Here is a 27,363-nt window from a genome sequence, read left to right as displayed (position 1 = left end):
CTCCGGCACCATCATAAACAAACAAGCGAAACTTTCTGCATTATTCCGAAACGCAGCCCAGGCTGAGACTCATGGCTCACAGTCAACCCAGATGACTCTGGGTTGTAGCAATGTGATTACATTGGGCCGAGGGAGGGTACAGCGGGGTTGTCCATTTGCTTGTAGTATTTATTTGCTTGTTTTGGTGAGGCAAGGTATGAATTCCCAGTGTTGGGGTTACTGGCACTGGACACTATTCCCAGCTTCTGTTCGCAATTTTAAAAACACGTTGGGGGTTTGTGGGGGTGGGGATGTCTGTGTCCGGGGGCGGGGTCTGGTGCACCAGTTTTCCGGGAGCCTGGCACAGTGCTGGGCAGTGTGAGCTCGCATTCGCTTTTGTGAACTGAATGAGCAAATGGTACTGCTAAATTATAAACATGATCTTCACATGGTTGATACGGCAGCCGCGTTGTAGAGTTCATTCTGTAACAGGGCTAGTTGGAGGTGACATGGTCTGTCACACGACATGCTAATTTGTCTGGCGGGGGCTTTGGTGTCTATCTCTGATCCTAGGAGAGGGATTTTCGGGGTTAACGTCAGCACCCCTCTGAACCTTTCCCCATTTTCTTCACATAGAGGGGTTCTCTATCACAGTATTTCAAAATCAATCAAACATCCACTTGAACAGTTTTCTGGTGTTGAGATTATTCTTTTAAAGTATTCAACGGCAAGCTGAGCAGGATGGCATGAGTCTGTAATCCCGAAGCCGGAGGCTCATGAGTTCCAGGCTATTCTGGGCTACCTAGCTAGACGCTGTCAGAAAACAAACAAAACAACCAAACCAAAGTGAATGGCACAACACGCCTGGGAACCCATTTTCCTGCATGAGCTGTGTGGGCTACAGCTAACGCGATTACCTCCTTTAAGTTCAAGTATCTGTCTCACCCACAGGGCTGTGGGTGCCCCAGCCCTGTCAGTCCACAGGCTCTCCAGCACCAGGATTTTAAAGCTGTCTTTAGATTGTGTATGTATGATGTAGCTATGTACATGTGAGTGCAGGTGCCCCAGGAGGCCAGCAGAGGGCTTCAGATTCCCTGGAACTGGATTATAAGTGGTGAGAGGCCTAATATGAGAACAGGGAATTGAAATTGGCCCTGGGAAGATCAGAACAAGTTTTATTTTTATTTTATTTTGTTTTTCGAGACAGGGTTTGTTTTGTTTTGTATTGTTTTGTAACTCCGCTCTGTAGACCAGGCTGGCCTCGAACTCATAGAGATCTGCCTGCCTCTGCCTCCAGAGTGCTGGAATTAAAGGCATGTGCCACCAATGCCTAACCAGTACAAGTTCTTAATACTGTGCTTTCTTGGTTGTAGATATGTGAGCACGTCTGGAAGTTCATATTGTATGCGTGTGTGTGTGTGTGTGTGTGTGTGTGTTTGTTGAAGAGATGCAATTATCTTGGTTTAAGTCACAAGTTTTCCCTCTAAAGAGGCAGCTCCATGCTCTCTGCCTGAGTGTGGGCCAGACACCAGACTTGTTCTAACGAATATGAAATGTGGAAGAAGTTAACTGTGTCACTGGCCAGGGCTTGTCAGAGGTCCCGACGCCCTCTAGGTGCTCTGGCGGTGACTGGTTGTCAGTGTGAGGCTGCTCACACTGTCATATGATGCTGAGTTTATTGTGAACGTCAGACGCGGGCAGAAGCATCTGCAGCTGGGGAAGGGCCACGATCTTTGCAGGTGAGCTGCTTTTAACAATTTAAATTAGAAACAAGCTTGTTTTACATGTCAAGCCCAGATCCCTCTCCTTCCTCTTCTCCCCTGCCCCCTACCAACCCCATCCCATCCCCTTTCTGCTCCCCAGGGAGGGTGAGGCCTTCCATGGGGATCTTCAAAGTCTGTCACACCATTTGGAGCAGGGTCCCCCGTGTGTCTAGGCTGAGAGAGTATCCCTCTATGTAGAATGGGCTCCCAAATCCGTTGGTGTGCCAGGGATAAATACTGATCCATTACTAGAGGCCGCATAGATTGCCCAGGCCTCCTAACTGACACCCATGTTCAGTGGGTCTGGGTCGGTCCTATGGTGGTTTCCCAGCTGTCTGTCAGTCTGGGGTGGAGGGCAGTCACTAAGCTGTTCCGATGGCTCTCAGCATCCTGTGCACACTGGTGGGCGGGCCTGACTTAGGGGCTGTGCTGATGGTCCGGCCTCTTCTGACATGCTGTGCACGTGGAATGTCTTAAATCCTTTTGGCAGCTCCCTCAAAAGAACTTCCCCTGCAAACTGTTTAAGCAGTAAAGACAACTTACTGGAAGGATACACAGGTGGGCCAGCAGTAGGCACTTCCGGGTCTCTCATATGCCAGGCAGGCTCTCTACCACAGAGTTGTGCCCAACACCTTTTATGGGTTTTTTTCCTTTTTATATTTGAGATTTCTGGGCTGTGCTTGAACTTGTGATTTTCCTGCCGCGGTCTCCACCGACTCTGGGATGCCAGGCATGCACCACTGGGTGTGGCTCCCCAGGGCTTCTTTTTCGGAAGTTGGGACCCTGAGCTTTGGTTAGACTCAGGTTCGTTTTTTTTTCTTTTTCTGAGGATGCTTGCTGAGTGGAGCTGGGTCCCTCCTGTTAGGTCAGAGTGGGCTTTTCACCCACAGCTCCTCTGCGTCTGCCACTCAGCCTCTCCCGTCATCCCGGGAGCCCTTCCTCTGTCATCCCCAAGCTTGGGGGACCGCCTTCTTCTGACGCTGTCCCTCAAGTGGTGTGTGTGTGTGACAGAGAGAGAGATAGAGAGATAGACAGAGACAGAGAGAGACAGAGATAGACAGAGAGACAGAGAGAGAGACAGAGATAGAGAGAGACAGAGAGAGTCTCACTGTACAGCTCCGGCTGGCCTGGAATTCTATGTAGTGTAGACCTGGGTAAATTCCCAGAGGTCTGCCTGGCTCTGGCTCCCAAGCTCTGGGATGAGGGCGTGCGCTTCTGCTTCTACTCAAATGCTCTGCCCATTACGCATTTGCCCTGGTGTTTGGCCTGCGCTGGGCTGGTGTGAAGGGCTCTGCTTTCTCTCATACGTTGGCACCCTGGGACACGACAGACTTCAGTGTGCATGCTCCATGTGTCCATGACACCAGAGGCGCACGGACGCCTCAGCTCCTGCACCTGACTGGCTGGTAGGAGACATTGCCTCCTTCCTCTTGGAAGGCGTGGCATCAGCATGGCGTCAGTCAAGTGGCGCAGCCGCAAAGCTGCCCGCTGGGGAAGGAGGCCCAGCTGTGGTTCTAGCACGGACCTGGGGACACTGTGCTAACTGACAAGCTCATCACAGAGAGGTAAACACTGCGCGATCCAGCTTACACAGGGCTCCCGAAGTATGAAACTCGTAGAAAGTAGGCTGGTGGCCGCCTGGCTGAGGGGAGAAGAAAGGGGGAGTTGAGTGAACAGGTAGGGAAGGGTTTTAGAGGTCCGCGTGTAAGCAGGGCATTAGTTATGCTGTTGGACTGGGCATTTAGAAGTGGTTGAGAGCAAGTCCTCTGTGTTGAGTGTCTTCATACTGTAACTGTGAAAACCATTTGTTGTGTAGTTCTGGGAGAGAAACCCAGGGCTCCGGGCATCCTGGGTAAGCCCTCTGTATAGAGATACATCCCTTGCCCTGTGCTATAAATAGTAATAATAATGATGAAAGAGAAGGAGAAGTCAGAACAGGATTACATATGTGTTATGTCTTGAGAGACAAGGCTGTGCTGGGAGGCGGGGCTGCTTCATCATCTGGTTCTGATTTGTGAGGTCTCACCTGCCCATCAAACTCTGGGCTACCCCCTGGCATCTCCATGCTACCTAACCTCCTGTCCTATGCCAGCCGGCCGTGGTGTGGGCCTTTCTCTGCCACCCAGCGGCCGGGCCATGGCTGGAAGCACAGGTAACGGCCCATTCACCGCCGCTTTGGCTCTCAGCAGTGGGCAGACACTAGGGCAGCCAGGGGCGAGTTCCGCTCAGCGAGAAAGAGTGCAGTGAGACTTCCCTCCCCTCAGCAGAGGCCCCAGAGGCAGCAAGAGGTTCTTACAGAGATCGCCCTGGGCACAGAGGGTGGCCTCACACCCAGCATGCCATCCTCCAGCCTCCTCCTACCTGGCCTTGCCAACTAGTTAGCACTTCTGCTGAGCAGAAGGGGCCTTCTCCTCATTCCCACCCCACAGAGCCTTGCTGTCTTCCCAGGATGCTCGTGGGGGAGGGGAACCATCAGGCTTGCTCTAGTTTCTAGCTGACTGTTCACATCTAGAAACAACAGGGTTGGAAACTGCCCTTCTCCTCAGCCCTTTCTGCCTTTCCCGTTGATTTCCCCAGCGATGGTTCGCATGGCATCCCCACACTTTCTCTCTCTATTTATTCATATTTTATTTATTCTTTGTGTCTTTCACCGCAGGCCTCCTACCCCACCCCCAAAAATAAAATTTAAGAGAAAAGAGGGGAAAAAGGAATAAAGGGGAAACCTCATCTTATCAAAGCTGCAGTGTGAAACACTGAGTAGCACAGTTTTGAAACCCTTTATCTATATATTTTTATATCCAGGCGTTTGATAAAAAGAAGCATTGGTCTGGCTCGAGGCACCATTGACTCTGGGCCCTCACTGGGGCCCTTCCAGTGTCATGGAGATCCTGCAGCCCTGGGTCTGCAGGACTGATAACACATACAGACACAGACACAGACACAGACAGTCTCTCTCTCTCTGTGTCTCTGTCTCTGTCTGTCTGTCTGTCTGTCTGTCTGTCTGTCTGTCTCTCTCTCTCCAGAAGATCACAGTTGGGGTGGATATTGGGGGTGGGGCCAACACATGACCTTGGTCTGGGCCTGGGTGGCTTCAGGGTTGGTCAGCCTGCCAGCTCTCCCTTGTCTTTGCCACCAGGGTGAGCTCTCCAGCGTAGCCCAGGCTGGTTCACCCCTTGCAGCAAGGAGTAAGGGGCAGGGTGGGTCCTCTGGCTCTTACATCCTCAGGGTGGGTTCTGCCATACCTGCATGTCCAGAGGCAGCTCTACAGTACACTTTCCCTTCACTCCTCGTTGCGAATTACTTTTGCAACAAGCGGTAGGCCGTCCTTAAAGAGGTGTTTTCGGGCTTGGAGAAAATTGGAAGGGTTAGGAGTCAGGAATAAGGATAATTAGGAAATAGGGGTGGGGATAAGGGAAAAGAAAGCTAAGAACCTGTAGGAGGCGCTGCCCAGAGCCGTTCTGAGCCCAGCAGTGGGGTAGGGGTTTGGCAGGCAGCACAGGCGAGGGGCGGGACTGAGGCAGAGAGGATGCCACCCTGGAGGTGACTGCTGCCGGGGTTGACCCTCTGTGTGAAATGCCTGACTTCAACACTTTGATAACTGGACCTTGGTAGTCAGCCTCAGGAGGAGGAAGGGGCCAAATAAGGGAATAGACCTTGGTGGCGGCTTTAGGGATGTCATCTATTGGCTTTTTAGCAATGGAGAGGGATGGGGGGAGAAGGGCAAGGTCTGCCGGAGCTATGCTTGCCGTGCCCTAGTCGTCCAGAGTCCTATCAAAGGCCACACAAGAAGTGTGAGGCAGAGTCTGGTGAGCTGGAAAGCACATACCCCACATTTACCGTGAGCCGGATGCCTCAGGTAGAGTTGTCGTCTGGTGCCTGCTAACTCCAGGGGGAAACTGATGTTGTGCACCCCACCGTAGAGAAAAGGTAGCTTCAGAGAGGTCGTTTGCCCAGATGACCCAGCCCCAAAGATCAGGAGCCGAGCACCAGCCCTGAGTGGTCCCTCTTCATAATTAGTGCAGGTTTATTGTTTTAGTGTCTCTGTGTGCCCAGCGACCACGCTTGCCCTGGCTGCTTTGAGGGTGATGTTCGCGGTCTCGCTGTTGAGCCTTGCATGGTACCAGCTGCTTGGTTTCAAGCTGACTGACAACCTTCAGAGTCATTATTTCCTGACTGACGTTTCAGGGGGCAGAAACAGAAATCCCCACTGTGCACCCCCATTCCAAGTCACCACTTGACTGGCCAGCCCTCGTCATTCATGAACCAGTGCCTGAGACACTTCCTCAGAATAGAGAGTAGACGGCTAGCGACTCCATGGAAACCTGAGTCCTGCTAGGAAGGCGGGATAGCAGGAGGTGGCGGGATAGCAGGAGGTGGGTGCTCGCTAGACAGCCCGTGCAAGAAAGCGAGGAATGGGCTGCGGAGCCACTGAGGAGGTGGTGCAGCCACCCGGAGTCCTGACTGGAACTTCACTGCTGAGCTCCAGGGTTTCCCACTCCCCTATTGCGCGCTTCTCTGCCCTTCCGAATCCGGAACCAGCTCTCTCCCTCAGCCCTGCCTTCATGAACTACTCCGTGGCTTCTTAGTCACATTTCACCGACAGCCCTGCCCCACGGAGACATGATACATTCTGTCCCTACTTGCCAGGGCCTTCTGGGGTCCCAGGAAAGCAGAGGCACACAGACAAGGATAGCAGCAATGGCCAGGGAGGGCATCATTAGTACCGAAAAGGGAAAGCTGGAGTTGTAACCCAGTTTGAGTCACAGGAATTGCAAATGGAACCCCCGAATCAGGATCACTCGGGCACCCGGCTGTAGCTGGCACCAGGCTGGGTGGTGACTCCCGACGTGGAGGAAAGGTGGAGACTGTCCTCTCTGCAGCCCACGACTTGAGAGGATGGAGGGAGGAGACAGCAGGGAATTCCTTGGCTATTCTCACATTTACCCTCCTTCCTGGAGATAAAATCGGGGGGGGGGTTGGGGGGGGCTTTAGAAGACATCTCTCTCCAAGGAAAGCAGAGGTGGGAACATATCTGTTGTTGGTTGTTATTTTACTTTTTTTTGTCACTTTGCTCTTTTTTTGGGGGGGTGTCCGCCACCCTGCTGCTCCCAAATAAATAAGTCACACGGAGACTTACGCTTTCTTATAAATGCCTGGCCTTTGCTTGACTTGTTTCTAGCCAGCTTTTCTTAACTTAAATTACCCCATCTATCTTTTGCCTCTGGGCTTTTGTCTGTCTCTGTTCTATATACTTGTCTTCACTTCTTACTCTGTGGCTTCTGTGTAGCTGGGTGGCTGCCCCTCTCCTCCTTTTCTCATTCCTTGATCTTCTCCTCCCAGATTTCTCCTACACTTTTATTCTCTGCCTGCCAGCCCTGCCTGTCTTTTCTCCTTGTTCTTTATTTGACCAAGCAAAGTAACACAGTTTCAGAGTTAACAAATGCAACATAAAAGAATGCACCATCTTTGCATCATTAAATAAATGTTCCACAGCATAAGCAAATGTAACACATCTTCAAATAATATTCCACAATACGTGTCCTCTCTCTATAAAAACTTTTAAAAATAAGACTTCTTTACTTTTATTTTATGTATATTCATGTTTTGCTTCCATGTGTGTCTGTGCACTGCCTTCATGCAGTGCCCACAGAAGCCAGAAGAGGGCACCAGATCCCGTGGTACTGCAGCTAACGATGGTTGCTGACTACCATGTGGGTGCTGGGAACTGAACCCCGATCCTCTGGAAGAGCAGCCAGTGCTCTTAGCTGCTGAGCCAGCTCTCCAGCTTTATGTAGTCTCTATTAACAGAATGGAGCATTTCACAGCTCTCCCTCTCTCATCCATCCATGTAATCTGTTTTAACTATCATTCATCTATGTAATCTTTTGAAAAATGAATTCATTCCACACATTCAGCTTTTCTAACAACACACCATGGGCATTTTTTTTTCTGTATTTATGTGTATATACACTGCCTTCTCTAAGTGGCTGTGTGGTATTCTGATGTTTGATTTATCACAATTTATTAAATCCCTCTTAGCTTTAAATACGGAAGCATTATGCATTTCCCCCACCGTTGTAAGTGCCGTCCATGGCACCACTCAAAATCCTTCTGTGAAAGTGAGATAGTGTTACAAGAGACTATTGGCTCAAGAGATATGGCACATCTAAAATTTTTAGTGGTGTGCATGCCTCTAACCTCAGCACTCAGGAGGCAGAGGCAGGTGGATCTCTGTGAATTCGAGACCAGCCTGGTCTTCAAAGAGAGTTCCAGGACAGGCTCCAAAAATTACAAAGAAACCCTGTCCCAAAAAGACCAAAAAAAATTTTTTTAGTCATCTTTTCAAATTGCCATACAGAAATGTGTGCTAAATTATATTTTTACCACTAGTACATGGGAAAAAATCATTTTTGTCAATGCTGGCTGGGGAGATAGCTCAGCACACGAAGTGTACACACTGTGCAAGCACGAGGACCCAAGTTCAGTTCCCAGGACCCATGTAAATGCCAGTGTGATGACAAACACTTTTATTCTCTGCTCTGGGGAGATGGAGACATCCCTGGGGCTCCAAGACTATCTAGTGTCCTTGGTGAACTCCAGGCCAGTGAGAGACCCTGTCCCCAAAACAAAGTGGAAAGGACTGTAGATTGTCTGTCACATTTGTATGTATTGACTTTAAGGGAATTTAGCCTTCGGAAGAGACACGTTACCATTTAGCATAGTAAAGACTAAGCAAAATCATCATTGCTCACTTGAGAAGAAACACCGCAGAACTTTTTTGCTTTTCCAAGTATTATGGGCAGTCAAAGCAGTGTTCTTATCCTCAAAGTTATTCTGAGGTAGAATGATACAGTTTCCTTTGTGAGACACTTTTTTACACTTTTTTTTTGAGACAGGGTTTCTCTGTATTGCTTTGGAGGCTGTCCCAGAACTTGCTCTGTAGACCAGGCTGGTTTCGAACTCACAGAGATCCGCCTGCCTCTGCCTCCCGAGTGCTGGGATTAAAGGCGTGTGCCACCAATGCCTGGCTTCACTTTTTCTTCAAACAATGCTGTCTTTATGATAAGGGCATGTGTCGCTTGTTCTTGTCTACTGCCATTCTCCAGCTTTACCATGGAATGAATGATTTACTAAGAATCAAGAAAGAAGAAATGCAAAATTGGAATTTTAAAACAGTGTACCTCCAAAATCAAAGTTTTAAGTTATTTTAAAGAAAAGCTTCATATATTGATTACATTGAAAGACACCTAAAAATTAAAACAGTCTTAAATGCAAAACAGACACTAAAATGAAAACAAGGTGGATGGCTCCTGAAGAATGACGCATGAGGATAACCTCCAGCCTCCACTGGCATGTGCACACATGTGTAATGGCACATGCATACACACGCATACACACGCATACACATGCATACACATGCATACACACACATACACATAATACACATGCATACACATGCATACACACGGTTTATGTGATGGGAGAACGTCCTGTTTTAATTTGCACTGCATGGTTAACAAAGTTGGGTACTGTGTGTTCATATGTCTCCCATTTTCTGTCTCTTGTCGATGTTTTTTTTTTTTGACTAAAAAGATCTTCTTTTCCCCTTCTTTTTGGTTTTTGAAACAGGGGTTCCCCGTGTAGTCCTGGCTGTCCTGGAACTCGCTCTGTAGACCAGGCTGGCCTTGAACTCACAGAGATCCTCCTGCCTCTGCCTCCTGACTGTTGAGGTTGAAGGCGTGTGCCACCACCCAGTGACTAAAAAGATCTCTGAGCCTGGTACATACCTGTAGTCCCAGCACCAAGGAAGGCAGGGGCAGGAGGATTGTGAGTTCAAGGCCTGCCTGGGCTGTATAAGAGCTTGTCTAAAAACAGTCTTTGTATATAAAGGACAGCAGCTTGTGTACCCCAATTTCCTCCCCCATTTGTAGTTCAGATTTCTGGTTTTATTGAATTTCTCTGACCCCCCTAAAGTTTCTGCGATCATATTGATCAAGATATTGATAAGAACCTTCTCAGTTGTCGCCCTTGCCAGTGTCTCCATAGGCTCTTTAATGTCTACAAAGAGGGCCTCAGGTGTCCATGAGTTCCAAATGTGGGGCAAAATGCTTTGCCATTTGGAACTTGCCAGTAGCTGAGGTGCGAGCTGTCTCCTCCAGCCTGAAGTTTCCATTGCCTTCCATATTCTCTCCTTGGGGAGTCGTGCGCCTTTTCTCTGTCTAAGGTTCCTCTGCTAGGCTTAGTTTAGGGAACTCCTGGTGAGTGTGGTGACATCTCCCAGTGCTTGGGAGACTGAGGTAGGAGGGTTGCTAAGAGTCTGAGATTAGCCTGGGTTACACGGTGACACTTTGTGTTAGAACAGCACCCTCCTAAACAAACAAGCTGGCAAAACAAACAAACAAACAAACAAACAGCAAGCATAGCTCAGGGATACCTAGCATTGGTAAACTAGAGCCTCAGGAACTGATGGCTGGACGAGGTCATGAGCAGCTCTGGGAGGAGATAGGATGAGATTTCTGCAAGAATGGAGAGCCTGGGAAGCTGAGGGGATGTGCTCTCTATGATGGCAGCATGTGTGTGTGTGTGTGTGTGTGTGTGTGTGTGTGTGTGTGTGTGTGCGTGCGTGCATGCATGCATGCGGCGTGTGTCCATGTACACAAATGGGTGAATATGAGTGTGGCACATGTACCGAGGACCTGCTGTATTACGGTTCTGTTGTTGCTGTAGCAGATGGACACAAACTTAGAGGCTTGAAACAACCCACATTTATCCCCTAAGTTTTGGAGGTGAAGTCGCTGAAATCAAGATGTAAACAGGGCTGTGTTTCTTGGCTAGCTGTCCTTTACCTCACAGCCTGGGGACAGCAGTCATCCTCAGATCTCTCCTCGCTGGCCTCTGCTCCCGTCCTTGAACCTTCCAGCACCTTTCTCGGCGAAGGACAGAACCAGGGCCCTGCACATGGTAGGCTAGTGCTGCCCTGCCTGGATCTCCAGTCCCAGCCCTCCCGTTTCCTCCCCAGTAAGGACTGTGTGACTACACCGGGCTCTTGGGATGATCCAGGACAACCTTTCCATCTCACTATCGATCATGTAATACCTTTTGCCACACAGTTATGTGACCACAGGCTTTGGGGATGATGGTGTTTGCATCTTCAGGGCTATCATCATGTCAGGATGGCTGGTTCAGCGAGAGGTAAGGGTGATGACGTCAGTGTTCATTCTGCGTGGTTCAGATGGTGACGAGCACTTTCAAGAACACATAAGACTTACTTCAAGCCCACTAAGGTAGAGTTGAATGGCAAAGGGACTTTAGATCAATAGCCCTGATATGCCACTTACTAGCCATAGCTGTATGACATGAAGACAATTTACCTATCGTGAAACGTTGTCAGCAATAGGAAGAATCAACTGCATGATGGGTGGGCCAAGAGCCGTGTGGTTCTTGTGGAGAAGTGCTTTCTAGCTCTTCATAGTCTGGGGTGAATTTACAAACTTGTTGAAATTCTTGTTGATTATTATTGTTTCTATGAGGCTGGGGAGTACTGGGATGGACTCTCTGGTACTCAGGTTGATCTTGAACTTGCTGTGTAGCAGAAGATGACTTGGGACTCCTTAAAAGTGATTTATTTTTATTCATGTGTATGTGTGTGTATATCTCTCTGTGTATGTGCCCAGTATGCGGCTGCTGTGGGAGCTACAAGAGTCCTCTTGTTTCCTTCTTGATTGTGTTAAGGGTCCTTCCCTCCTCACTCACTAGTGTGTTATTTCATCTGCACGAGTTTAACATGGAGACATCCATCCTGCCCTGCCCTTGAAGTATGGATGCTTCTGCATCCACCCTCACAGTGCTGGGATTACACTGTGTGCCAATGTCGGGTAGAAGACAAGAACTCAAGGAGAGCTATCCTAACATCTGCAGTTCCTGATGCATCCCTAAAACAAAGAAGCAGCTGGGATGGAAGACACTCAAGGGTAAAAGATGAGTTGGTGGGTGTGAGTGTGAGCTGGAGGAACCCTGGGTTCACCGTGGCTTCCTCCTCAATGCCTGCCCGTCTTGCTGGTGTCTCCCCAAACACACCAAGTTCACATGGGACCCCTGGAAGGTCATCGGGGTCAAGAGGAAGTGGGAGGAGCTGAGCAACGTCCTGAGTGCCTTGAGGAGAGCACACATACACATGAAATCTGAGAGGCGGCAGTACAGTAGGCCAGGCCACCAGAAGAGTGATCACTGGATCCGCGGCACTGCCCGTACCAGGAGTGACCATCTGAGCCTGTATGCTCCTAGAGGAGTGATCACCAGAGGCTCTGCCCTGCCTGAAGGATCATTCGATGGAGTTTCAGCCCCTAACTACACCAACTGGAGGAACAGATGGGTAGACAACACTGGGTGAACACACTCAGCAACACAGAGAGCAATGCAGCACCATCAGAAACTGGCAGTTCTACAATAGCAAGACCCGAACATCCCAAAACAGATGAAGCAGAAAGAAATAACCCTTAAGATAACTTTATGGAGATGACCGAGGCCCTTAAAGACCAAAGGAAGAATTCCTTTACAGAAGCAAAGGAAAAGGCAAACAAAAAATTGGAAGAAGTTGACAAATCCCTTAAAGAAAACCAAGAAAAAGCAATCAGACAGGTGAAAGAATATCCAAATACACAAAATATCCAGGAAATCTGGGATACCATGAAAAGACCAAACCTAAGAGTAAAATAAATAAAAGAAGAAGAAAAATTCCAGCTCAAAGGCATAGAAAATACATTAAACAAAATCATAGATGAAAACTTTCCCAACCTAAAGAAGGATATACCTATGAACATACAAGAAGTTTACAGAACAGCAAATAGACTGGACTAAAAAAGATGTTCTCCTACCACATAATAATTAAAACTCTAAGCGTACAGAATAAAGAAAGAATATTAAGAGCTGCAATGGAAAAAGGCCAAGTAAAATATAAAGGCAGACCCATCAGAATTACACCCAACTTCTCAATGGAAACTCAGAAAGCCAGAAGGTCCTGGTTAGGCATTATGCAAACATTAAGAGACCACGGGTGCCAGTATAGATGACTATAACCAGCAAAGCTTTCAATCACCATAGATGGAAAAAACAAGATATTCCATGACAAAACCAGATTTAAATGATGCCTTCGCACAGACCCAGTTCTACAGAAAGTACTAGAGGAAAAACCTCTAACACAAGGAGCTACACCCACAAAAATACAGGCAATAGATAATACCACAGCAGCAAATCCCAAAGAAGGGAAACACACACACACACACACACACACACACACACACACACACACATTACTACTACTACTACTACTACTACTACTACTACTACTATTACTACTACTACTACCACCATCAACAAAAAAACAAGAACTAGCAATCACTGTCATAAAAATCCCTTAATATCAATGGACTCAATTTGCCTGTAAAAAGACACAGGCTAACAGACTGGATACCAAAACAGAATCTATCCTTCTGCTGCATACAAGAAACACACCTCAACTTCATAGACAGATCTTACCTCAGGGTTGGGAAAAGATTTTCTGATCAAATGGACTTAAGAAACAAGCTGGTGTGGTTATTTTACTATCTAACAAAAATAGAATTCAAACTAAAATTAGTCAAAAGGGATGAAGAAGGACATTTCATATTTGTCACAAGAAAAATCCATCAAGATGTAGTCTCAATTCTGAACATCTATGCCCCAAATACAAGGGACCCTCATTTGCAAAAGAAATCTTACTAAAGCTTAAATCATGAATCAAGTTCCTCACACTAATAGTGGGAGACTTCAACACCTCACTCTCACCACTGGACAGGTCTGCCAGACAGAAACTTAACAGAGAAATAAAGGAATTAACAAATGTTATGACTCAAATGGACTTAACAGACATCTATAGAACACCAAAACACAAAAGAATATACCTTCTTCTTAGCACCTCATAGATCCTCTTCTAAAATCGACCGCTTACTTGGTAACAAAACAAACCTCAACAGATACAAAAAATTGGAATATACCATAATGGCTGAAGAGGATGTGAAATAAGGGAAACATTCCTCCACTGCTGGTGGGAGTGCAAACTTGTACAGTTGATGTGGAAATCAGTATGGTGGTTGCTCAGAAAATTGGGAATCAATATACCTCAAGACCCAGAAATACCACTTTTGGGCATATACCCAAAGGATGCACACTCACACCACAAGGACATTTGCTTAACTATGTTCACAGCAGCATTATTCATAATAGTCAGAGCCTGGAATCGATCTAGATGTCCCTCAACCTAAGAATGGATAAGGAAAATGTGGTTCATTCACACAGTGGAGTACTACTCAGTGGTAAGAAACAATGACATCTTGAAATTCTCAGGCAAATGGACAGAACCAGAAAGAACCATCTGGAGTGAGGTAACCCAGACCCAGAAAGAACATTTAGTATGTCCTCACTCATAAGTGGATATTAGACATAAAGCAAAGGACAACCAGCCCACAGTCCACAACCCCAGAGAATCTAGAGAGATACACATGGATCTGCCTCAGAAGGGGAAAAAGACAAGATCTCCTGAGTGTATTTGGAGCACAGGGGCGGGGGTAGAGGGTACGGTGAATGGGGATGGGAAGGAGGGGAGGGGGGGGGGAATGTATAGCTCAATGAAGTAAAAAAAAGGAGACTGAAGAGTCACAGTGACAGGAGGTAAGAGGAGAAAGCGGATGGATTCTTTTCCTTTTTTCTGGAACACAAGGAGAGCATGCCTTACGGCTGGAGAGACGAGGTTTTAGATGATGGGACTCCACACCTCAGCAAGCCGGCCTGGCCCCAGGCTGGTGTGCAAGTAAAGACAAGAGGTTGCTGTGTTTGTCTGGTTCTCTGTTACAGTGATAGACACCATGGGCAAAAGCAGGGAGGAAAGGGCTTGTTTGACTTACAGGTTACAGTTCATCGTGGAGGGAAGTCACAGCAGGGACCATGGAGGAACTCTGCTTGCTGGCTCCTTTTCTGTGGCTTGCTCAGCCTGATTTCTTACGTACTTCAGGACCACCTGCCAAGGGTGGACTTGTCCATAGTGGGTTGAGCCCTCTCATGTCAATAATTTAGCAAGAAAATTCCACACAGACATACTAACAGCCCAATTTGATGGAGGTGATTCCTCAGTTAGCTGATCCCTCTCCAGAGATGACCCTCGATTGTATCAAGCTGACAAAAAACTAACCAGCCCAGTTGTTCATTCCCATTCTCTGGAACACAGGGGTCCTTTTTTTCCTTAGTTGTCTGACCAGAAAATGGAGGTTTTGAAGGTTCACTGTTTGTGTCTGTCTCAGTCTCCTGATGTGGGACCCTCTGTGGAGAGCTGCATGATGGAACACAGCAAAGTCCCATACATGTGTGGAGAGTCCTTAAGTCTTGGTCACTTTTCTGATCTGCCTCTTACTGTTCACGGCTGTGTTCTGGGAGGATTCTCTGCTGTAACCAGTGGGAAAGCGTCTAGGATGGAATTTCCGCAATGCCGATTGGCATTTGGAGTCCTCACAGGTCCGAGTCAGTGACCTGCTCAGTGTGCATCTGCTTCAGAGGTGTCAGCCACCGCCTTTCCCCCAGTCCCCAACTTCCCTCGGAAAAGCTTTGACACCTCTTGGGCCTGGGTGGGGAACTTTGGGTGACATTCAGTTCTCTGCTGTGATTCTTTCTGGAACACAGGCTGAATGGAGATCTCGAGGTTCTCTTCCCTTGGATTGTTTGCAGCAGCCACTGTCATCGTGTGCACGTGTATGTGCATGTGTGTGTGTGTGTGTGCATATGTGTGTATATGTGTATGTGTGATATATGTGTGTATGTGTATATATGTGTGTGTATGTATATGTGTGTGTATGTGTGTGTGTGTGAACATGTATGTGTGTATATATGTGTATGAGCATGTATGGGTGTATATATGTGTGTGTATATGTGTGCATGTGTGTGTATGTGTATATATGTATAGGTGTGTGTATATACATATATGTATATGTATGTATATATATGTGTGTGTGTGTGTGTGTGTCTGTGTAGTATCTTGAGTTTAATGTCTAGCTCTCTAACACAGTGTCTCCTCAAATCACCTAGGTGTTGGAGATTCTAAAACCTTTATGAAGAGGGTAGTGGAGATTTCTTCTAAAGCCCCTCTGGTTCTGAAGACAGGTGTGCTGGAGTGGCCCGAATGTGGTCCTTTCTGGATAGCTGTGTGCATTGCATTAGGTAGGATTCTGTCTTCCACTTCTGTCTTTGTTTACAAAAAATATTTTAGCTTTCTTCCCCTTGCTCTATTTGTGTGCTGGTTTGAACCTTCCTACAGAATGTGGAGTTTCCATTCCACCGGTGTCTTAGAATCCAGGTGGGCAGACAGATTGGCACATGTCTCTCCCAGGAAGTGGGCCTGCACCGGGAAGTGGGACTGAACCCACTGGGAAGTGGGCCTGCAGCGGGAAGTGAGCCTGCACCGGGAAGTGAGCCTGTACCAGGAAGTAAGCCTGCACCGGGAAGTGGGCCTGCACCGGGAAGTGGGACTGCACCCACTGGGAAGTGGGCCTGCACTGGGAAGTGGGCCTGCACCGGGAAGTGGGCCCACAGCGGTAAGTGGGCCTGCAGCAGGAAGTGAACCTGCACCGGGAAGTGAGCCTGTACCAGGAAGTAAGCCTGCACCGGGAAGTGGGCCTGCACCGGGAAGTGGGCCTGTACTGGGAAGTGGGCCTGCACTGGGAAGTGGGCCTGCACCGGAAAGTGGGCCTGCACCGGGAAGTGGGCCTGCACCGGGAAGTGGGCCTGCACCCACCGGGAAGTGGGCCTGCAGCAGGAAGTGAACCTTCAGGGGGAAGTGGGCCTGCACTGGGAAGTGAACCTGCACCCACCGGGAAGTGGGCCTGCAGCAGGAAGTGAGCCGCTTCCGGCTAGTATCACCCTTCATTCTGAGCACTCACAAACTCTGACGGAGAGAGAAGTGTGGGGACCTCCACAAATTCAGACTCCACAAATTTCAACTCCACCCCAACTTCTGTCTGTTTTCCCTTGAGCAGAGAGGTCTCACTCTGTAGTCCAGGCTGGCCTGAACTCAAGACCATCCTCCTGCTTCAGCCTCTCAAGTGCTGGAATTACAGGCATGAGCCCTCGCACCCAGCTGACTTCCTTCCCTGCTGCACTTTTCTATTAGCTCTGTTGTTAGTTAAGCCCCAGGAGGGCAGGGCAGGTATACACATTCCTAGAACTTCCCTTTCTGTTTTGGAGCCTTCAGCTGGGGGAGGGATCGTTTGTATGCTGGTCACAGGGCCAGGCAGATGGCAATTTTCTGAGGCACCTGTTTTCCAGCTGTTTGTACCTCTTCCCCCATGGAGGACAGAGTGTACATAAATAAATAGAAAAAAAAATCCCACCAACTCTGTTTAGGATGCTAGTAAGTAGGCAAGTAGAATAAATATTAGACAAAAATCAGTGCCTGGGGATATTTGTGTGTATGTCATATTTTGCCCAGTGTGCATGTATTAATCTTGCACTGGGAAGGGTGAATTGGCATTAACTTAATCTGGTGCCATGCTCAGAAGTCCCCAAGCACATTTCCATTTGGAGTGAAATCAAGATGATTATGATGAGAGCCTTATCCTTTTTTCTCCCATACCTTGTGAAAGACAAGCCCCTTGTGCTTTGGGGTGATGTAATTTTCTTCCTGGGAGAGGAGCATGCGATTAGTGCTTGTCTTCCACCTCTGAGTCTGCCTTTTGATTCAATTATCCTGTAGGAGTAATCTTTTAGCAGAGTGTTCTGTCTTAGCTTTAATGCCATTTCTGATTTTGCCTATGTGGACAGGGCCTGAGTCTCCTCCAAGTGTTCAATTAGGATGAGTTACGAGAGCAAAGTGGGGGAAGCCATTTATGCTATCACACAATGATGTCTCTTTTCTAGAAACACATAATTATATTTGGAATTCAAGATAACATTCTCCAGTATTTCAAAATCCAGACCACAAACAGATAAAATATCAGGGGAGGGCAAATGCTTTTGATGTGTCAGAATTCATTTCTTTTCCAAGTCATTGTGCTTTGTCTAACAGTAAGTGAATGAACACTTATCAAACCTAAGAAGGTTGTTGTTCAAATGTTCCACTCTGAACGCTTGCCCAGACTCAGTTTAATAAACTCTGTCAACATGAAGGATGCCGAGAAAGGATAACAAAGAGACTCCAGGAAGAGATTGGAAACCTAAATTAGGCATTGCCCCTAAATATTTTAAAAATGTTTATTTAAGTTATAGAAATAATACATGAACAGTTACTTAGTATAAAAAAGTGCAAGTAATACTTACTTAACCGTATAACATAAAGCAAAAAATTCTGTGAGCAATTTGGGAATCTATCTTTTCATGACTAACACTTATAATTTAGCATTTTGCATAATAAGCTAATTTTGTAGCTGTCCATTAAAGTATGTAATTTATTATCTCAGGTTTTCTTTCTAATATTTTGCATTTTGGTTTGCCTTCTTTAGCAAGGAGATTTACTATGTAATTTTCTAACGTGCAGCACTTACTTTTTTCCCCATTAATGTCTCTATTTTTGTGATTTGCTTTGGTGAACCATTCACTGTGGTTTTTTTTTTTCTACACGTGTCTTAATCACCTACTAAATTGTAAACTCCTTGAATCCGGCAAGTCTGAATCCTGTGTTTTCTTGTTTTATGCTATTGAAAGAACATTGCATACAGTAGTCGTTAAGTGAACACTTTAACTCGACAGACCTGGTAGACGTGCAGATAAACATTGGATTAATGCCAATCGACTGCACTGGGACTCATGTTATTTTCAGGAGATGATGGTGGTGGTACAAATCTTTGCCATTTCCAGCAGCAGTTGTGGTTTGACTTGACCCTATTCTCTCTCTCTCTGGAAGAAGGGTTTGTTTGAACTCATGATTTAAGAAGGGATGTGACAGAGTCATCTGCGCTCTGGCAGCTTTGGGGAGTCCTGCTTCTCCAGTTCTGCTGCCTATAGTGTACATAACTGAGCTCTTGGGACCATCTGCCTTCTATACCTACACCTTTCTTTGGGGGGTGTCCACATGGTCTTGGCATCTCTGACACCTTGGTGTCTCCATTGCAATTTCGGCTTCACTTCCCAGCTTCATGTGATGACCTCCCGGGCACGCATTGCTGGGAATCCATCCTTACCACATACTACCTGCATGAGCAGATCGATGGGCCCCTGATACGGGCCTCCAGGACCTATTCGCTGCTACATTTTGCATATCTGCGGAGCCAACACCATGCTGACAGCACTGCCAAATTCTGTGACCAACTCCCTTCTGTCCCTCTGGCTCAATCAGGGAAAACACTCTTCTAAACAGTGGCACAGGGGACCCCTTCAGCCGCATTCTCAGGTCATGCTTAAATAACTTGGATTTTCACAAATTAGAGCCTCTGATTGCTCTTGCCCTCCATGTCCCAGTGCAAGGCAAGAGGTTTCTTTCTCTTTAATGATGTGAGTCTGTCAATCAATCATAGTTGCTTTCCCAGCATTCTCTGCCTGTGGCTTTAAACCTGCGCTTGTCCCTTACTGTAGACCTGGTTATAGTCATTGCAGTATGTGATGGCCATGCCACATTTGATGCTACATTGTTTTGAAGTTTCCTCTATTGAACAACTTAACCAATTCAATTGCCTTTAATTCAGTCTTACTCAAGTTCTCAGGACGTGGGCAGAACACATGTCAGAATGTAACATGAATGGCATCTAGTCTAGTTTCCAATAGTTTTTGTTCTTCTCTGAAATTTCATGATCCAGGCCTCCTCTGTCTGCCTTTCTTTTTGCATTCTGGCTTTCCAAATTCTTCGCAGAGTGGCCCATTAAACTCTACTTTCTAGAATTTCTCTAACCACTGCTCTACACTCTCCCCCATTCTCCTAACAAACTAGTGTCAAAGGTCTAAGGACCACACAGTCAAGGGTACCACAGCTAGTTATTTTACTTCTTGTTGTGACAAAATATTGGGCAAAGCCAGTAAAAGAGGGCAGGATTTATTTTGGTGAATGGTTTAAGAAGGGTCACAGACCATCATGGTGGGGAAGGCATGATGGCTGTCACACTTCATTCCCAGTTAGAAAGTAGTGATTGTTTAAATTAGAAACAAACTTGTTTTACATGTCTATTCCAGTTTTCTCTCCCTCCCCTCCTCCCCCACCCCCCACAATCTCCTATCCTGTTCCCTTTCTGTTCCCCAGGGAGGGTGAGACCTTCCATGGGGGAACTTCAAAGTCTGTCACATCATTTGGAGCAGGGACTAGCCCCTCCATGTGTCTAGCATGAGAGAGCATCTCTCTATGTGGGGTGGGCTCCCAAAGTCCATTCATGCATTAGAGACAAATATTGATCCACTACCAGAGGCCCCATAGATTAACCAGACCACCGAACTGACAGCCTTGTTCAGGAGGTCTAGAATAGTCCTATGCTGGCTTCCCAGCTATCAGTCTGGGGTCCATGAGTTGCCCCTTGTTCATGTCAGCTGTTTCTGTGGGTTCCTCCAGCTTGGTCTTGACCCTTTGCTTATCACTCCTCCCTCTCTGCAACTGGATTCCAGAGTTCAGGTCAGTATTTAGCTGTGGGTATCTGCGTCTGCTTCCAACAGCTGCTGGATGAAGGCTCTAGGATGGCATATAAGGTAGTCATCAATCTCATTATCAGAGAAGGGCATTTAAGGTAGCTTCTCCACTATTGCTTAGATTGTTAGTTGGTGTCAACCTTGTAGATCTATAGACATTTCCCTAGAGCCAGATTTCTCTTTAGACCTATAATAGCTCCCTCTATTATGATATCTCTTTTCTTGCTCTCCTCTATTCTTCCCCCAACTCAACCTTCCTGCTCCCTCAAGTTCTCCTCTCCCCTCCTCTTCTCCCCTCCTCTTTCTCCTAACTCCCTCTTCCCTCCCCCCCATGCTCCCAATTAGCTCAGGAGGTCTTGTCCCTTTCCCCTTCTCTGGGGACCATGTATGTCTCTTTTAGGGTCCTCCTTGTTTTCTAGCTTCTCTGGCAGTGTGGATTGTAGACTGGTAATCCTTTGCTCTATGTCTAAAATCTATTTATCAGTGAGTACATACAATGTTTGTCTTTTTGTGACTGGGTTACCTCACTCAGGATGGTTTCTTCTAGTTCCATCCATTTGCCTGAGAATTTCAAGATTCCATTGTTTTTTTTCCACTGAGTAGTACTCCATTGTGTAAATGTACCACATTTTCTCCATCCATTCTTCAGTTGAGGAGCATCTGAGTTGCTTCCAGGTTCTGGCTATTACAAATAATGCTGCTATGAACATAGCGGAGCAGATGTCCTTGTTGTATGAATTTGCAGCTTTTGGGTAGATGCCTACGAGTGGAATTGCTGGGTCTTGTAGTAGACTGGTTCCCATTTTCCTGAGGAATCTCCATACTGATTTCCAAAGTGGCTGTACGAGTTTGTACTCCCACCAGCAATGAAGACGTGTTCCCCTTTCTCCACATCCTCTCCAGCATAAACTGTCATTGGTGTTTTTGATTTTAGCTATTCTGACAGGAGTGTGATGGTATCTCAGAGTTGTTTTGATTTGCATTTCTCAGATGGCTAAGGATGTTGAGCACTTTCTTATGTGTCTTTCAACCATTTTAAATTCCACTATTGAGAATTCTCTCTTTAGTTCTGTACCCACTTTTTAATTGGATTATGTGATGTTTTGGTGACTACCTTCTTGAGTTCTTTGTATATTTTGGAAATCAGTCTTCTGTCAGATGTGGGGTTGGTGAAGATCTTCTCCCATTCTGTGGGCTGCTGTTTTGTTTTGTTGACTGTGTCCTTTGCCTTAAAGAAGCTTCTCAGTTTCAGGAGGACCCATTTATTAATTGTCAATCTCAGTGTCTGTGCTACTGGTGTTATGTTCAGGAAGTTGTCTCCTGTACCAATTCGTTCGAGGGTACCACCTACTTTCTCTTCTAAGAGGTTCAGTGTGGCTGGATTGATATTGAGGTCTTTGAACCATTTGGACTTAAGTTTTGTGCATGGCGATAGACATGGATCTATCTGAAGTCTTCTACTCACCAGCATTCAGTTATGCCAGCACCATTTGTTGAAGATGCTTGCTTTTTTCTTTGTCAAAATTCAGGTATTTGTAGGTGTGTGGATACATATCAGGGTTTTCAGTTTGATTTCATTGGTCTACCTGTCTATTTTTGTGCCAGTACCAAGCTGGTTTCAGTACTATAGCTCTGTAACAGAGCTTGAAGTCAGGTATGGTGATGCCTCTGGATGTTCCTTTATTGTATAGGGTTGTTTTGGCTATCCTGGGTCTTTTGTTTTTCCATATAAAGTTGAGAATTGCTCTTCCAAGGTCTGTGAAGAATTGTGCTGGGATTTTAATGGGGATTGCATTAAATTTCCATTTTTACTACTTTGATCCTACCTATCCAAGAGCATGGAAGATCTTTCCATTTTGTGGTATCTTCTTTAATTTCTTTTTTTAAAGACTCAAAGTTCTTGCTATACAGGTCTTTCACTTGTTTGATTAATGTTACCACAAGATATTTTATATTGTTAGTGGCTATTGTAAAAGGTGATGTTTCTCTGATTTCTTTCTCAGCCTATTTATATTCTGTATAAAGTAGGGCTACTGATTTTTTTAGTTAATCTTGTACCCTGCCACTTTGTTGTATATTTTATCAGCTGCAGGAGTTCCCTGGTAGAGTTTTTGGGATCACTTATGTAAACTATCATATCATCTGCAAATAATGAAAATTTGACTTCTTCTTTTCTAATTTGTATCCCCTTGATATCCTTTTGTTGTCTTATTGCTGTAGCTAGAACTTCAAGTACAATATTGAAGAGATATGGAGAGAGTGGACAGCCTTGTCTTGTTCCTGATTTTAGAGGAATCACATTCTCTCTATTTAGTTTGATGTTGGCTGTTGGTTTGCTGCATATTGCTTTTATTATGTTTAGGTATGTTTCTGTTATCCCTGATCTCTCCAGGACTTTTATCATGAAGGGATGTTGGATTTTGTCCAAGGCTTTTTCAGCATCTAGTGAGATGATCATGTGATTTTGTTTATATTGTGTATTACATTAATGGATTTTTCATATGTTGAATCATCCCTGCATCCCTGGGATGAAGCCTACTTGATCATGGAGGATGACTTCTCTGATGTGTTCTTGGATTCCATTTGCCAGTATTTTATTGAGTATTTTTGCATCAGTGTTCATGAGGGATATTGGTCTATAGATATTTCTTAGTCGTGTCATTGTGTGACTTGGGTTCCAAGGTTATTGAAGCCTCGTAAAAAGAGTTTGGCAATGACCCTTCTGCTTCTATTGTGTGGAATACTTTGAGAAGAGTTGGTATTAGCTGTTCTTTGAATTTCTGGTAGAATTCTGCACTGAAGCCATCTGGTCCTGGGCTTTTTTTGGTTGGGAGACTTCTGATGACTGCTTCTACTTCATTAGGGGTTATAGGTCTATTTAAATTGCTTATCTGTTCTTGATTTAACTTTGGTAAGTGATATCTATCCAGAAATGTCCATTTCCTTTAGGTTTTTGAATTTTGCGAAGCACAGGTTTTCAGAGTATGATCTGATGATTCTCTGGATTTCCTCAGTGTCCATTGTCATATCCCCCTTTTCATTTCTGATTATGTTAATTTTCATGTTCACTCTCTGCCTTTTTGTAAGTTTGGATAATGATTTGTCTATCTTGTTGATTTTCTCGAAGAACCAACACTTTGTTATATTGATTCTTTGTATTGTGTTCCTCGTTTTTACTTTATTGATTTCAGCCCTCAATTTGATTATTTCTTGGCATCTACTCCTCTGTGTGAGTTTGCTTCTTTTTGTTCTAAAGTTTTCAGTTGTGCTGTTAATTCTCTAGTGTGACTATTGTCCAATTTCTTCATGTGGGCACTTAGTGCTATGAACTTTCCTCTTAGCATGGCTTTCAAAATGTCCCATATGTTTGGATATGTTGTGTCTTCATTCTCACTGAATTCTAGAAAGTCTTTAATTTTTTTTTGTTTCTTCATTTACCTAGGAATGGTGCGATTGTGCATTGTTCAATTTCCATGAGTTTGTAGGTTTTCTGCAATTGTTTTGTTGTTGAATTCTAACTTTAAAGCATGGTGGTATCATAAGATGCATGGTGTTATTCCAATTTTTTTGTACCTGTTGAGGTTTGCTATGTTGCCATGTATGTTGTCAATTTTAGAGAAGGTTCCATGTGGTGCTGAGAAGAAGGTATATTCTTTGTGCTTGTGTTATAGATGTCTGTTAAACCCACTTGGGTTATAACTTCTATTAGTTCCTTTGTTTCTTTGTTAAGTTTCTGTCTGGTAGTCCTGTCTAGTGGTGAGAGTGGGGTGTTGAAGTCTCCCACTATAAGTGTGTGAGGTTTTGTGTGTGATTTGAGTTTTAGTAATATTTCTTTTACAAATGTGAATACCTTTGTATTTGGGACACAGATGTTCAGAATTGAGACTTCATCTTGATGGATTTTTTCCTGTGATGAATATGAAATGACCTCCTTCATCTCTTTTGATTCATTTTGGTTTACAATCTAATTTGTTAGATATTAGGATTGCTACATCTGCTTGTTTCTTGGGTCCATTTGATTGGAGAATCTTTTCCCAACCCTTAACTCTGAGGTACTGTCTGTCTTTGAAGTTGAGGTGTGTTTCTTGTATTCAGCACAAGGATGGATTCTGTCTTCTTATCCATCTGTTAGCCTTTATGGGCAAGTTAAGACCATCAATATTGAGGGATATTAATGACCATTGATTGTTCATTCTTGTTTGCTTTGGATTTGGTGGTGGTGGTGGAATTGTGTTTGGATTTACACCCCCTTTTTTCTTATGGTTGGTAAAGTGGGATTATCTATTGCCTGTGTTTTTTGTTAACTTCCTTGGGTTGGAATTTTCCTTCCAGAACTTTCTGTAAAACTAGATTAGTGGATATGTATTGTTTAAATCTGGTTCTGTCATGGAGTATCTTGTTTTCTCCATCTATAGTGACTGAAAGCTTTGCCGGGTAGAGTAGTCTGGGCTGGCATCCATGGTCTCCTAGTGTTGGTAGAATATCTATCCAGGACCTTCTGGGTTTCAGAGTTTTCATGGAGAAGTCAGGTGTAATTCTGGTAGGTTTGCCTTTATATGTTACTTGGCCTTTTTCCTTAGAAATATTCTTTCTTTATTCTGTATGTTTGGAGTTTTGATTATTATGTGGCGAGGGGGCTTTTTTTGTGGTGCACTCTATTTGGTGTTCTGTAGGCTTCTCATACTTTCATTGGCATGTCTTTCTTTAGGTTGGGAAAGTTTTCTTCTATGATTTTGTTGAATATGTTTTCTGCACCTTTGAGATAGGTTTCTTCACCTTCTTGTATACCTATTATTCTTAGGTTTGGTCTTTTCATAGTGTCCCATATTCCTGGATATTTTGTGTTAGGGATTTGTTGTACTTAAGATTTTCTTTGGTCTATGAATCTATTTCTCCTAGTGTATCTTCAACATCTGTGATTCTCTCTTCTATCTCTTGTATTCTGTTGGTTATGCCTACATCTGTAGTTCCTGATAATTTACCTAGCTTTTCTATTTCCAGCATTCCCTCAGTTTATGTTTTCTTTATTGTCTCTATTTCAGTTTCATGTCTCAAACTGTTTGAATTGTTTCCTTCATCTGTTTGACTGTTTTTTCTTGACTTTCCTTACTTTCCTTAAGAGATTTTTGATTTCTTGTATTTGTTGGTTTGTTTTTTCTTCCATTTCTCTAAGGGATTTTCTTCTATCCTCTTTGAGGCCCTCTATCATTTTCATGAAGTTGTTTTTAAGGTCATTCTCTTCTGCTTCATCTGCATTGGGATGTTCAGGTTTTGCTGGTATAGAGTCCCTAGACTCTGGTGGTGTCATATTGGTTTTTCCCTTCTAGTGGGTACAAGCAGTTCAAATAATCTGATGGCTGTCTTCTTCCCATGGATGGAGGTGGGTCTAGTATGGGGCCTTGGCATTCTCTGTGTGGGCTGGACCACCAGGATGGGTTCCCCTGTACGCAGTCTCCAGGCCTCAGACAGCTCTGAACAGGACACTGGAAGGTGGGCTGGAAACAGGCCCAAGCTTATCTCGTCCTGTGGGCAGAGAAAGGGACTAGGATTCTAGCAGGCTCTGGGTGGGCTGGACCACCGGGATGGGATTCCCAGTGCACAGCCCTCAGGCCTCAGGTGGCTCCGAGCAGGACACTGGAAGGCACGTGATTGTTTCTTAACAAAAGGATGAGCTAGATGTGGTGGCACATGTCTGCAATCTCAGCATGTAAAAGGCGGAGGCGGAAACACTGTTGCAAGCACCAGAGACTTGGTTTCAAAACAAACAAACAGACAAAGAATGTGCTGATCTGTTGAGTTTCATCTTACAAAGATTTTGGAAAAAGGGAAATTAAATCAAACATTTAGGTTTGAAAGTGGGGTAGAGGCCAGGTGCTTCTTTTCTATGATTCTTTCCTTACCTCCCCACTCTCCTCATATGCATGCCGTCCCCAAGCTCTGGAGTTTCAGCGGGGACAAGATGAACATACCCTTCTCTGTAGAGAGGACTGCGGAGTCTGAAAGTCTGCTGGGGTCAGAGGGAAACTGGGTTTTCAGACTGATTCTACAGAGTAATTTTGTCAGTGGTGGCGAGGACACAACTTTGTGTCAGTCACCCACAGCAGTCTCAGCAGTCTCTTAATCTTTTAGAGACCTCAACTTAGGGAAAACCAGACCCTTGGCTTTGATGCAGAAAGGAACTTCAAGTTGAGCCAGTATGAAGCAGAGTTGGGATTTATTAAGAGATTGCAGTAATAGAGCCTCACAATGAGGTTTGGGAGGAAGAGAGGCACCTGGGAAGAAGGTAATATGACATAGGAAGCATGGAATCGGGCTTCACTGAGAGTCACTCTTTACACTATAGCCGCTGTCTTTGCAGTAGCTGTATGCCAGATTTGTTATTTTTAATGCCACCATCTTTGAAAGGTTGTAAAGGAATTTATATGAGATCACAGGATGGGTCTGGAGTTGTACCTGGCAGGATTATGATTGGCAAAGTAAAAGTCAAAACCACAGGGATGCAGGTGGTACAGCCTCATTGTAAACAAAGCTAAAAGTCTTGTTTGAGATTCTCAGAAAATGTGTGGGAGGGAAATGAGGACCTACCCAAGGTCATATGATTTCAGACCATAAGCCTGGCTCATTGCTGCTCAACACAAAATATCTGTCTATGAAAAGAATGTGCACTCCTTGTCAGAAACCTGAACAGCAGAAACTGTGTGGAAATTCTTGCTTGTTCTCTGATAAAAGTTCTGGTGAAAAACTCTAAAGTAAGAGGCTCTTGCTCTCTCCTACTGTGATGTAATTTCCTGCCTATCTGCCTCATTTCAGTTGTTATGCTATTCATTTTATTCATATAGGTTTAAGTTAGATTATATAAGTGATTATAAAGTCAAATTGGGGGGCTGGAGAGATGGCTCAGAGTTTAAGAGCACTGGCTGTTCTTCCAAAGGTCCTGAGTTCAATTCCCAGCACCCACATGGTGGCTCACAACTATGTGTAGTGGGACCTGGTGACCTCT

At 45.3% G+C, this 27,363-nt stretch overlaps 1 long non-coding RNA gene across 1 annotated transcript in view; it reads left to right on the top strand.

Annotated features, from left to right (window-relative positions):
• Window positions 1–3,176: 3,176 nt before the first annotated feature.
• LOC121134686 overlaps window positions 3,177–27,363 on the top strand; it is a 76,092-nt gene continuing 51,905 nt past the window's right edge. The window contains exon 1 of the long non-coding RNA XR_005871803.1: window positions 3,177–3,307. This is a non-coding gene — a long non-coding RNA (uncharacterized LOC121134686). The remainder of the gene's footprint in view (window positions 3,308–27,363) is intronic.

This window comes from Mesocricetus auratus, unplaced genomic scaffold, assembly GCF_017639785.1.
Source record: "Mesocricetus auratus isolate SY011 unplaced genomic scaffold, BCM_Maur_2.0 Super-Scaffold_100029, whole genome shotgun sequence".
NCBI lineage: Eukaryota > Metazoa > Chordata > Mammalia > Rodentia > Cricetidae > Mesocricetus > Mesocricetus auratus.
Note: the sequence above shows the minus strand (reverse complement) of the source record. Positions and strands in the feature narration are given on the sequence as shown.